At 50.2% G+C, this 13,479-nt stretch overlaps 1 protein-coding gene across 2 annotated transcripts in view; it reads right to left on the bottom strand.

The window, feature by feature from the left end:
• Positions 1-12,697, bottom strand: part of Tmod1 (tropomodulin 1) — a 79,605-nt gene extending 66,908 nt beyond the window's left edge. The window contains exon 1 of one of the 2 annotated variants that reach the window (XM_031377313.1): positions 12,591-12,697. The gene's annotated coding sequence lies outside the window, so the exon portion shown is untranslated. Of the gene's footprint in view, positions 1-8,206; positions 8,228-12,590 lie in introns of those variants that run through there. The other variant, XM_031377314.1, reaches the window with a different exon arrangement.
• Positions 12,698-13,479: the final 782 nt, after the last annotated feature.

The following is a 13,479-nucleotide window of genomic DNA, read 5'->3' as shown; positions in this document are numbered from 1 at the left end:
AAAGAGAGAGAAAGAGAGAGAAAGAGAGGGAGAGAGAGAGAGAGAGAGAGAGAGAGAGAGAGAGAGAGAGAGAGAGAGAGAAAGAGAGAATTAAAAATAAAATAAATCATTTTTTAAGGGTAGGAAAAAAGTCTCAATAAAGGTACTGATGTTTTTCATTTTCTCTCTTGATCTGTCCTTGTTTCTCTGGGTTAGACCATAACCAACACTAGCACTCTTGTTCTTCAACTCAGAGGGCCTCTAAGTGCCCTCTCCTGTCACACATAGCGCTGATACATTGTTCTAGTGGAGCAGGGGAGGGGGGTCAGTCCCTTTGGCCAGTGTAACAACATAATTCTCTGTCCCACACCCTCCTCTAGGCTCCTACTGTCTTGACCCACAGCTTGCCACGCAATGGACCATTCCTTATGGGTATTTTACTACTTGGCTGGGCCAAGATGCTGGGGGCTAATGGTGGTGAAGTAGAATTTTTTTTCCTTCAGCATTCCTAGCTGAATGCACTGGGGTGGACAGGGGGGTTCCCCTGGAGGGGGTGTCTGGACAGGATGACAGAGGCTGGGGATGTGTTGCAAGGATGGGGAAGTTAGATTCCAAGAATCCCCCCAGAAGCTGAAAGGAGGGAGGTGGATCCATGAGAGCTGAGGTTCTAGCTGAATGTAAAAATATAAGTCCAGTGGGCGGAAGAGACGCCCTAGCCAACGGTGTCTGCCACGCAGGCGTGAGGACCTGAGTCTGATGTTCAACATTTTTATATAAAAGGCCAGGTAAGGTAGAGTCACTGGCAGCCCTAGGTTTGGGATGTGAAGACAAATGGATCCTTGGGGCTGTTGGCCAGACAGCCAGGCTAATATAATGGGCAAATTCCATGTTTCAGTGAGAGACCCTGTCTCAAAATCAAGGTGGAGGGCTCCTGAGAAACAAGACCTGAAGCTGACCTCAGGCTTCCAATATGCTCATGCACACAAGTGCATGGACACACACACACACACACACACACACACACACACACACACACACACACAAGTTCAATGACAAAAGGATTAAAAATCTCTGGATGGTGACCGTACAGCATTTGACCAAACACAAGGTCTTTGCAGAGCGGGCTTCTGTGCGTGGGGAAGTGTATAGCACCCACGCCCATTCCCCTTTCCAGACCACATACCCTGAAGGTCCTAGGATAAGCTTGGCTTTTTCCCACTTGTGATGATGGCCATTTTCCTCCCTGGTAACTACTAACCCATCGCAACCCTCCTGGTCTATTAGGGGCCATTGTGCTGTGACAGAAAGGTACACTGGGTCAGGAGTCAAGGGCTTGGTTACAGGTTCTAACTTGAGTTGCAGTTGTCCAGTATGCCCCTGAGCCAATGGCTGCACTCCTTGGTATCCGGAGCCCAACTCCAGGATGAGCAGTAACAGATCACTTATCACATGCAGGACATTCTGGGCTTTTCGGGAGAGGTAACTAAAAGCGAGGATGAGACTCACATAGAGGTCCCTGGGCTGAGGACACATGGGGCAGTTCTTTATCCACCACCCTTGTGGGGGGGGGGGAGACTGATGGATTAAGCCATCAGACCTTAATGGATGAAGCCTGATATCCGGTCGTCCCTTAGAGAAGAGAATATGGATTGGCCCTGCCCTGGCTCGGGCTAGCTGGCAGCCTCAGCTACGCAGCACCGAGCACCTGAGACCAGCAAGTCCCGTGCAGAGTAAGAACATGACGCGTATTGTTTCTTGATGGGGACATCAGATTGCGATGCCGCAGCTCAGATGGCATCTTTATTTCTCCTCCCTCCACCTCCTGAGAGGCTCAACATCCAACTCTGCCAGCCCCGGATAATGATGGCTGAGCACCAGGAGGAGGATGAGGGGCTCTCCAGTGACCATGCACCCAACAAAAGTCAGCAGTGTCGGGAGCTAAACCCCAGACCAGGATGAAGGCTCAGCCACATTAGTAAGAGTAGAGTGACCCAGACAAGGGTGGTGACATCTCAGCTCTGGGACGGAGAAGCCTGAGCCACCATTATGTCAGCGGGAAAGTGTTTTTTTGTTGTTGTTTGTTTTTCATCAAGGCACGGGTTACATGCAATACAGTACAAGTCTTACATGTAGAACTCGCTGAATCTCCCCAAACATATACAAGTATGTAAACACCGAGCTGTCCTCTCACACGGAAGGTTTATTCCACAACCTTGCTCAGACTCCCTAAAACGTAGCAATACTCTTCAGACCTTCAAAACTTCCAACTAGCCACGGCTGTGTTTTGAATGTCACATACATTGAAATATGCAGTGGAAAGGTTCTCGGGTTTGGTTTCTTTTTTTGTGTGTGTGTGCATGTCCACCAATATGCAGGCATGCATGGTGTGCATGTGTGGGGCCTCAGGTGTCATTTCACAGCACTGTGCACTGGTGCAGTGAGACAGGGTCACCACTGACTTGGAACTTGCCAAGTGAGCTAGGCTGGTTGGCCGGTGAGCCCCAGGCATTTGATTGCTTGCACCTCTAAGAGCACAAGAGCACACCACCACACTTGGGTTCTGGTGATCAAACTCAGTCCTCCTGTTTGCAAAGCAAGTGCTTTATCAACTGACTCATCTCCTCAGTCCCAGAACTGGTTTCTTTCAAACGAAGCCTCCTATTTATGAGCTCATCAGTGTTGTTGCCTGTAGTAACAGTTTGTTCTCTTCAGTGTTGTGTGGTATTCCGCTATGCAAAGCACACCACGATAGATTGATTTATTCTTAAAGAATGCCTCATTTGTTTTTTGTCCCCCACCCCCCATTGCTTGGGGATTACCACTGGTGCCGTGAATATGTCTTCAGGGAGAGAGAACCACTTACTTTTTTGGCTAGCTGGGTATGGAGTTGAGTCTCAACAGATGCAGCCGGACTACAATAGATGCGATTTTCTGAAGTGATTATGCAGTTCTCCATCCCCACCAGCAATGCACGAGTCTTCCCTTTGGTCCAGATCCTTGCTAACATGTCATTGCTGGTACATATCGGTTTAGGCATTCGGGAGGGGTGGCAGTAACATCTCACTGTGCACTTCTCTGGTGGCTGGTGCTACCAAGCACACTCTAAAGGCCCACTGTGGGGCTGTAGAGATAGTACAGCTGTTAAGGGAACTCACTGTGACTCCAAGAAACTTGAGTTTGGGTCCCAGCATCCACGTTAGATGGCTCAGGACTGGAACTTCAGTTCCAGGGGATCTACCCTGCATTCTGGCCTCCTTGGATACGTGAGCTAGCACTCACAGGCACATGCTCGCGCCTGCGCACGCGCGCGTGTGCACACACACACACACACACACTAAAATACATATTTAAAAGCCCATTGGCCATGCAGGTAACCTCTACATTAAATCTTCTCTCGTGAGTCACTGAGTCCAGAAAACATAGGATGGCGTCATGTGTAGAACAGCCAATGGACCAGGAGGAGCAAGGTCATGGGACAGCCTCCGATGCCATTCCTTAGGGACAGCCTCAGATGGCATTCCTTAGGCACAGTTGGCACTTTGCCAACTATCGAAGAGAAAACAGCATGGCCTGATAGCTTTCCAGAGTGAAGAGGCCAAGATTTTACTTAGGTCACCAATGCATGGATCTCTGATCAACACAAGGAACACCTCAAGACTAAATGATGCCCAAGAAGTCACTGGGCTGACCCATGACGTCAGGAGCACCCGTCACTGCAGGCACATGAGCAGAGGTGACAGCTCTAGAGGTGGCTGACATCACGGTTCCCAGGGCTACTGTGGAGATGATACAGTCAGATGCCCTTTGCAGTCTGGTTCTGTTGTGAAAGATGTGTTTGCAGCAATGACTGAAGGAGACTCAGTCACCATGAGAGTCTTGTCTTCTGTCTCATGTGCTTTCTTTTTCTTGGGTTGAGCTCCTTCTGTTAGTCATGTGGGAAAGCACCTTCTAAACCAACAGGGATGCTAAATACAGGGCTTGCCTGTCACTCTCTGCAGCTGCTGCAGATCTCAGCCCAGAGCACACTGGGCTTCAAGGGTCCACACAGCCAAAGCTGCTAGGTGGTTTAAATCAGAAAGGCAAACACACACACACACACACACACAGAGAGAGAGAGACAGAGAGAGACAGAGACAGAGACAGAGAGAGACAGAGACAGAGAGAGAGACAGAGACAGAGAGAGAGACAGAGAAAGACAGAGCAAGACAGAGACAGAGAGACAGACAGAGAAAGGTACATGCACACAGAGAAAGGTACACACAGAGAGAGGTACACACATATGTGCATGCACACAAAGAAAGGAACAGATACACACACATACACAGAGACAGAGAAAGCTACACACACATGCACACAGAGAAAGAGGTATACACACATGTGCACACACAGAAAGAAAGGTACACACAGAAAGATGTACACACATATGTGCAAAAACAGAGAGAAAGAAACATACACACACACACAAAATCTCATTTTACATCTCTCTGATCATTGCAATGTTAGCAGAGTTCCCCTGGAGTGCCTCCTTTTTTGTCATTGTACAGCTTCCCTGGTTCTGGCTGCCTTGGCTCTGACCAGAGAGAGAGAGAGAGAGAGAGAGAGAGAGAGAGAGAGAGAGAGAGAGAGAGAGAGAGAGAGAAGCAGAGGCAGAGAGAGGCAGAGAGAAGAGAGGGGAGAGAGAGAATGTTGCAGGAAGACAGGCAACAGGCTGGGATGAGGCTCAGCTGGTCATTTGCCTAGCATGTCCAAAGCCTTGGTTTTATCCCCAGCATGTCATAAACACAGAGTGGTGTCACACTCACATCTGTAATCCCAGCACTCAGAAGGAGGATCAGAAGTTCCAAGTCATCCTTAGACGCATAGCAAGTTCAAGGCCACCCTGGGGTACGTAAGAACCAGTGTGGGGTGTGCCTGTTGAATCTGATGGCTATGTGTCTCTGAGAAATGCACATGAACTTGAGGAGAAGCCCTGGGCTCCTCCTGTGGCCACCTGGCCTCACGGTGGGCATTCACTGACAGTAGAGCCATATAAAATATGGAGCACATTTTATGCTTTTTTTGAAGGGTCAAATGGGGGTGTGTGTGGAATAGATCCACCATGCCTTGAACACAAGGCTAATTTGCTCACCAAAGAGTTCTTACAGCAACAAACAACAAAAATAGAACAGCCCAGGGGGGAAAAAATATTTGACTAGGGAAGGAATAGGCAGTTTCATAAGATGGAATGATGGTTCATCAACAGCTGTATAGATGACGAAACCCCACACTGATCAGGGCTCACCCGTAGACAGACAGGGCCAAAAACCTAAGAACCACCCATGGGAATGACCAAAGGGGTGGTAGCACCCTCATGGATAGGAGGAGACATTGTCAGGGGTCTTCCAAAGCCAGGTAAGTCCTGCTGTCAGTGCGTCACAGCCTTTGACAGCAGTTCCATTTCCAGGCACCGACTCGTGGAATTTTACAAAGATTTATGTACAGACTGCCTAGTTATAATCCACAGGCCTATCCTGCAAATGCCACGAGAGCTCATCACAAACAGGACTCTGGGTAAATAAGTTGTATTGAAATGCAATGGAACACCAATGACATCCTACCAAGGCTGTTGTCATTGCCTCATATCACCATAGCTTGTCACAGTAAAGGAAAGAGGAGGAGGAGGAGGAGGAGGAGGAGGAGGAGGAGGAAGAGGAGGAGGAGGAGGTGACAACATGTGTCTGTTTCTCTGTGTGTGTGTGTGTGTGTGTGTGTGTGTGTGTGTGTGTGTGTACGCCCCAGTTCCCACAGAAGCCAGGAGAGGGAGGTGGGGATCCCCTGGAGCTGGAGTTACCGTGGTTGTGAACCGCCCAATGTCCATACTGGGAACCAAACTTGAGTACTTTGAAATAGCAGCAAACACTCTGATCTGCAAACCATCTTTCCAAGCTACTGTTGAGTTTATTTTGGGATAGGGCTCTGAACTCATGTTGCTGTTGCCCAGGAAGGTTTTGAACTTGTAATTTTCCTGCCTCAGCTTCTCCAGTAGCTGAGATGACAAGCCTGAGCCAGGTACAGAGTAGTGTCCCTTCTTCCATCGGTTTGGGGTTGGAGATGAAGCTCAGAGCCCAGAGAATGCTAGGCAAGCACTTTACCAGCGGCATCCTGCCTCACGACTCAGTGCACAGCAGTGCCTGTCACACCAAGCTCCCTGTGTGGCTTATCTCCTGCATTCTTGCTAATGCTGAGGCAGGTACTTTATTATACCCATTTTACAGACAGAGAGACTTGGATGCAGAAAGTATCCCAAGTAACCCAATTCTGAAGTAACCCAATTCTGTAAGGGCTGCCACAACAAAGGATCAATTCTGACCCAGTTCGGAGGGCAGACATCCTACATCAAGGTTTACCAGTGAGGTTGGTTCCTGCTAGGAGAGGCTGGGGGTGGGCAGGGTGCAGGTTGCCCCTGACTCTCCCTTCACTGTGGTACTGTGGGCAGTCTTTGGTCTGTCACTGCTTTTCCCAGTGTCCACCACCTTGCCATGTGGCTCCTTATAAGGACAGCAGACATTGGCCTTAGGACCACTCTATCTGGTGTAACCTCACTTTAACTAACCGCACTTGCAAAGACCCTGTTCCCAAGGAAGGTACCATCCTGGTGGTCTGGGTGGCATAGCTAGGGAGGGTACACTAGGACAGCATGCTGAGCAAGGTCATGGAGCTGAGGCTTAGATGCAGCAAGCCATCAGGCTGTACTTACCATCCCTGCTGTGCACGGTCTCCCATAGCGTGGCAGTCACAATTCCTTAGCAGCGACCGTGTCTCAGGTGTTGCCCTTAACATTTTATATATAGCTGACTTCTTTGCTGTCTTTTGTTTTTCAAGACCGGGTCTCTTTGCATAGCTCTGTCTGTCCTGGAACTCCCTCTGTAGACCAGGTTGGCCTCAAACTCAGAGATCCTCCCCCCTCTGCCTCCCCATGCAGGGATTAAAGTTGTGCACCACCACAACCACTACCCTGCTATATTACATGTATGTGATTTAATCCTGACAACATCCCACTTTAGAGATGAGGAAACCAAGACACAGACGGGGTGAAAGTTACCTGAGATTACACAGTCTGTGATTGTTAGACGTGAGCTAGGAAGCCAAGGAGCTGCTCTCCAGAGTCCAAGTTCTTAGCCACTGCAGTAAGCTTCTTAAACTGCTGATAATGTGTGGCTTTTACAAGATGCTTGGTGGTGTGTTGTCATGACAACATGCTGAGAACCAGGGCTTATGAAGCTTTTTGGTTTCTAGAAAGACCCATGCCCTTCCTTGAGTCACATCTGAAGAGGCTACTCTCACCTCCTCGGCTGCCAACAGTTGCCATCTCCAGCTCGGTCCCTCACATGGCACTCTTTCCTGTGTTGGGCATTCATGCTGCTGAATGGGCTTCAGAAGTCTCTGCACTGTCCTAAATGCTATGTGAACCACCATATGGATGAATATATTCATTTTCCTATAGTAAGGGTCCATAGCACTAATCAGACTTCCAGAGTCAAGACATCTTTAAGAATGTCTGTCTTTCTTTGTCTCCTTGCCCCTCTAGGCTTATTTTGAGCCATCTCAGACACTTTTAAGTAAGCAAGCAGAACTTGATTCACAAAGCTCACACACAAATGCACACAGCACCGACATCCAGAGTTCTGGAATCTACCTGAGTTTGCACAGGGGAAGTCTCTCTTTGTGTCTCCCTCCCTATCACTTTTCAATCTGCACACCCCTGTCTGATATCTCAGCATTTCAGCCCTCTCTGGTTCCCACCTCAACACTGACCCAAAGCTCATAGAAACCAAACTTGTAAATGGTATGCTGACCAGAGAGAGCCCTTGACTTGGAGCCAGGGTGCAAAGGCATTCCTCTGTGGATTTTAGACAGCACTGTCTTAGAGTCAGCATTGGGAAAAAGTGCATGTCGGTATGAGTGGGATGAAGGCCAGCATCACTTTATTGAGGCTATAAGAAATGTTCGCAGCAATTAGGCTTATTACTGACGGCATAGACCAGCTTACTAAAAGTAAAGTACTCTTTGGAAATTCACACTATTGAGCACTATCTTGTACCTATTGGGCTAGAATCTGCATATTTACAGAAAGGTTCCACATAGTTGAGATGCCCAGTAAAGAGAGAATCGTCAACATAGAATGTGAAGACCCTTGTTCCTCGAATTTATAACCCTGGTCAGCATTTCAGGATTCTGAAATATATACCTTGATTCCAGCTGGGGTCCACTGTCTAATTATAAAACACAGGTATGGCACCTGCTGTCTCTCCTTCACAGGATCATTGTGAGTTTCAAATGACATGATTGATGTCATCAGCTGTTCAGCGTGGCAGGGCTGACAGGGGCTGGGGACTTGACAGGAAGCAGGCCAAGTCTGCTTCCTGACCCATGGAGCTGATTGCCTGCTGGATGGGAAAACACGTAAACACTGGGTGCTGTGTCCTGTATGCTTATTGCAATGCCTTAGTCGTTCACCCATTAATTCCTCTGTCAACCATTTATTAGAACTTGTGCTGCAGCAAGCATTGAGCAGTGATCTAGACCCCACTACACATATATAGGAGCTACTAACCCTGACCTCCAACAGCTTCCTGTCTGCTCAGTCAGAGAGGCAGCAGAGGGGCCTAGTTTGAGACACCAAGGGACTGGGAGAGCAGTGTCCCAAGCAGCGGGAGTATTGAGGCAAAGGCAGGGAAACACACTTGACCATTGAAAAGGTTTAAAGAATTTGGGGACAGACCTAGCAGGGATTTCAAAGTACCGTGAGACCAGATCCTATGAGATGCTAAGAAATCTCAGATCTTTACTAGGAAATGGGGAATTCCCAAAAAGAACATTGAAAAGGCCATAGCTCTGCTTTGGGAAGCTCTTTGAACAGCAGCACAATCCCTTTTTAAAGAAACTCTGACAATAGCCTGGAGGAGAGATGCCTAAGTCCTTGACTACAGTGATGAATGTGGACCTTTGACTGGATAGGAGCTGTAAAGGAAGGTAGGACTGACTGAATGGCCATGTGGAAGGGAGGACCATGGCTTTGGTGACCAAGATGAGAACACAAGAAGATCGACAGGAGAGACCAAGGCTAGGTCCGCTGGGGTTGAGACATCTTTGGGAACCTTTACTGGTTTTGTCCAGTATGCAGGGGCCTGGGGCTAACAGAAATGGAAGGGGGTGGGGTGAGAGCCCACAGGAATTTAAAAGCAGCTGCGTTGAAAGGCCGAGCAGAAAGGTGAGTCCATGAAGTCAGAGTGAGGCCAAGAGGCGTCTCTGCTTTCTTTGGCTTGCCTGCGCACTGGAGGAAATGTCCAATGGTTACTGCCACCGTCCATTACAGACATCTCTAACAACAGCTCTGTGGTGCTACTCTAATAACTCAGAGTAAAAGGCAGCCTGGGAAAGAGAGCCTGGGAAAGAGGGCATAGGGGTGGGACCTGCCTTCTCCCCTTCTTCCCACCTTCTCAGGCACTGTGACATTGAGCTTATCCCCAAAGCTCATCTTCAGTAAAGGACATGACAGAAGGCACAAGTGAAATGCTGGAGTTCGTTTAGCATTTCCATCAGACAAGGAACCAGTGCCTCAGCCCAGGAGACTCCAGACCATGTCCTAGGCTGATTCCAATGAGCTCATTCTTTCATTATCACGGAGAGCAACGGAGAGGCTGTTGCCATCATAATAAACCAGAAGATTTCACAAAACAAACGGAAAGAGAGACAACCCCCAGCGCTGTGAGAGTGAACTCCCGTTAATCCCAGGAAACAGGCCCCTGGCTTTAAACTGATAATGACTCTTAGCAGCCAAATAATTGATCTAGCTGGTATTCTGGCTTTAAGGGAAAGTGAGCTGGCCTCATTAGAAATGTTGGCAGCCTGGGCTGGCCCATTAGTAAGACTGAAAAATCAAAACACTGTCCGGAAGAAGCCATATGACTGGGCTCAGCGAAGTCATCAATAGATGACATCATCTCAGAAGTTAGCAAGCCAAGGTCATGAGGCCCCCAGAGCAGGGTCAGCTTACCCTTCACGGCTCACAGATACTGAGTCAGCCAGGGGACACGGGGGCCCAGACCAGGGCCTGCTTCATTTTACCCCCCTCCCCAGACCTCACCCCCTTTAGTTTTGCTCAGCAAAGTCTGGAGGGTTGAAAGCCACTTGCAAAGCTGTTAACATGTGGCATGTCCTTAAGGAGGGAGCTCAATCCTGCCATGGGTACACCTCTTAAGTTCCCTTATACCCTGTGGTCGCCCCTCTATTTGCCTCTACCACTTATGCTGGCCATCTCATAAACACAGAGGGCTGCCCTCTGGCCCAGCTCCAACTGCCTTTCTCATCTAAGCTTTGAGAGAGTTGGGAATGGTCTCTACTTCAGCTCCAGCCTCTGCCTCCCTAACCACATCCTCGAAAGGTACCAGGCAGGGTCTAAGTAAGCTCAGGGCTTGCCCATCATCAATTCCTATCACAGCTTGAATGAAGTGTCCTGTATTGTTAGCCCTGTTGTATATAGTGGGGAAACTGAGGGGACAAGCTGGGTCTCCAGCCGATCCTAGTTTTTAATGCTCTCTGCCTTGCTGCAACCAAGCTCCCAATGCCCACTTCTAATTCTGATGAAGTCTCCCTACTTCTCAGCATTCTATCCCTTGTAGTTAACTGTGTGCCCACCTCTCCACTAAGCTCTTGCAAAACTGCAGCGCCCCCCCCCACACACACACACCTAGACTCCTGGGGTCCTCATCCCAGATTTGGTGCCCCAGATCTCCCCTGCATTTCCTTTTTCTCCAGCTAGAGGGCTTCCGGGAAGACTTCCAGCCCTCTGTACTCCTGCGCCACTAAAGACCATCCTGTCCACTAAGGTCATTTCTCAAGGTCGCACTGAGTGGGTGACAGAGCCGGGGCAGGAGCTAGGGACCTGAACTCCAGACCATCCCCCTTTATTGCTTAGAGCTGACCCCACCTAGTCTCTGTGTTCTGTAGTTAAGCTACAGCAAAGAGCCCTGCCTGAGAAGAGGGAGAAGGTGTGAGACTCTGATAAGGTGGGCTGGGCTATTTTTAGAAGGCTCTAACTTCCCACTTAGGATGTGAGGCATCCAAGGGCCAATGGCTGTCTAAACTGTGGACTGTGAGGCTAGCTCATTAGAGAGATAAGATGCCAGAGTGACAGGCACCCTGTTTGTTGTGAGGTTTGAAGTCAGTGGGAACCTTCCTATTGGGCTTGATTCCCCTTTAACTCATTTATCTGCTGAAGCCCAGAGATACTTTTAGAGAAAACTGAACGTTCTTCAGCATCTGTTACTAGACACGTCACACTATCATTCCAGCCTGGGAAAGTCCCAGGTATTAGCAGATCACAAAAGAGGGGCTCCGAGAGTCCCCAGACCTGCCGGGAAAAGGTCGGTACTAGATAGGAAAGGCAGACTGACTGCAGTAGGAGTTTGCATGACCTTGAGCAAAGGGCTTCAAAGCCCTTACTCGGGCAACAGTGGGACCTAGGGAGACAGATCAACCCTGTGGGAGGGACCCCCGACTAAGAAAGAAGCCAGAATCTGCGTTTAGGATCTGGCTCTGTTTGTGGCCAGGTCTTCAGGAATCTCATAGGGAAGGTGAGCCCCGGGATGAGAGAGAGACGTAACTAAGCAGAGAGCTGGGGAGCTTCGTGGTTATGGGTGTATTACAGGTGCCACATAGGGAACTGAACTGTCAGCCCAGTTTATTTGCTCACTTGTTAGTTTGCAGAGGTGCTGCTAGCGACTCAGTCCAAAGATGCCCCAAAGCACCCCAGGCACACTTCCCAAGCTATTCCGAGGGCCCCAGTGGGTCCTAGGCCACTAGTTCCAAGAGCCACCAAAGTCTCTGGCTTCTGCAGCTTCGTCCCCAACATCCTTACCCAGAAACTGAAGGAACGGGTGCGAGGGAGTGTGGGCAGTTTAGAGCACGCCTGGCCGCTCTCGTGGCCTCAGGTACCATCCCCTTGAAGGACCCTAACTTCACCTTACAAATGGGAAAACGAGACCCAGAGAAGAAAGAAGGATTTCCTACGCCACCCTCCGAGTTGGAGACAGCCGGTGGCCTCCTGCCTCTAGGCTCTTTCTTGTCCTACCTGGCTGCGCGCAACACAAGTGTAGCTTGTGCTTTAAACCTCGCTAGTTCCAGCAGTTTGGGAAACTTTTCCGGCGCCGGCCAGATCGGTGCTCTGCGGACCCAGCGTCCCCCAAGCGTGGACCCCCTGCCTCCCCAGACTCCCAGGAGGGCTCGAGACCAGCTCGCAATGTGCCGATGTCCAAGGGAGGCACCGCCGGCCGCTCCCAAGGTCCCTAGGCGACCAGGTCTAGAGCTCCAGGCGCCCTGACTAGGGTCGCGCGCGTCAGGCTGCGGGGACGCTTAGCGCCAGCAACCGGATCATCAGGCTGGGGAACCGGACCCCGAGCCCCGAAGGCCACCCGAGGCGGCGGCTATTTATAGAGGGAACCGTGCTCAGTCCCTTCTCGGCGGCAGCGACAGCTGAATATTTTGCCCAGATATGGCTGTGCCCCGGCGCGGCGGCAGGGAGCCCCGCGAGGTCGAGGGGGACCTAGGGCTGCCGGGCTGGGGGGTCTTACCGGGATGCGGGGCGGCGCGAGCGCGGGCGGCGGCAGCGAGCGGAACGCGGGGCTGGGCGAGTTCCCTGGCGGCCGCGGGTGGGAAGCCGGGGCGGGCCCTGCTCGGCTGTCACCGCGCCCCGCCCCACCCCGCCGCCCTCCCCGCCCTCCCGCTCCACCAGGGGCGCCGGGGTGCTGCGCGGTCCCCGGCCTGGGAGCGATACTTACTAGAAGGATCTAGGGCCACTCCGAACCCCGGAACCAGGTGAATATGTGGTTCCCTGCCTTGTTCTCGGTTTCTCCAACTTGTCTCAGGAAGATTTTAAGCTACGTTGGAGGTATCTGGACAAAGACAGGCAGATCTTTATTCTCATCTAGAATGTTCCAGTGAAGTCAGCCCAGCTACATACACTTTGCTTCCTTTGAAGAAGCAACCTGTACCCCCTTCCCAGCAGGCCGGCTTGGACTGGCATCCGCCCCGGGCTTAATAACCATCCGTGGACGCGCAATTCCAACGCAGAATCGAACGCCTTCTCCTAACCAGCATTGAGAGAATGGAGCGTCCGGAATCACAACTTAAAATAATCAGAATGAAAGTTCCTCCTTCTTAAAAGGCTAATGTGTTCTCTCCAGAACAAACCACTTAAACCCAAACCGAAGCCTTAAGTGTTTCAATAAACAAACGACTCCTACCAAAGAATCCAAACAGACACGGGAATGTCTCAGTTGGATTATCCTAACATATTTTTTGGTGAGGGAAACCTTAATTCCTAGATGCCTAAGGAGAAACGCTGGAAAGTACTGAAAGTATTTTCCCAGTGCATTACTGTATTATAAAACTCTCGCCCTATTAAGAGTGCCCTTTTCAAGGGAGAAGTGGGGTGTATTTTTAAACAAAGCCGGAACTTAC

Source organism: Mastomys coucha, unplaced genomic scaffold (genome assembly GCF_008632895.1).
Source record: "Mastomys coucha isolate ucsf_1 unplaced genomic scaffold, UCSF_Mcou_1 pScaffold18, whole genome shotgun sequence".
NCBI lineage: Eukaryota > Metazoa > Chordata > Mammalia > Rodentia > Muridae > Mastomys > Mastomys coucha.
The sequence above is the reverse complement of the archived record's forward strand: the minus strand, read 5'-3'. Positions and strand labels throughout refer to the sequence as shown.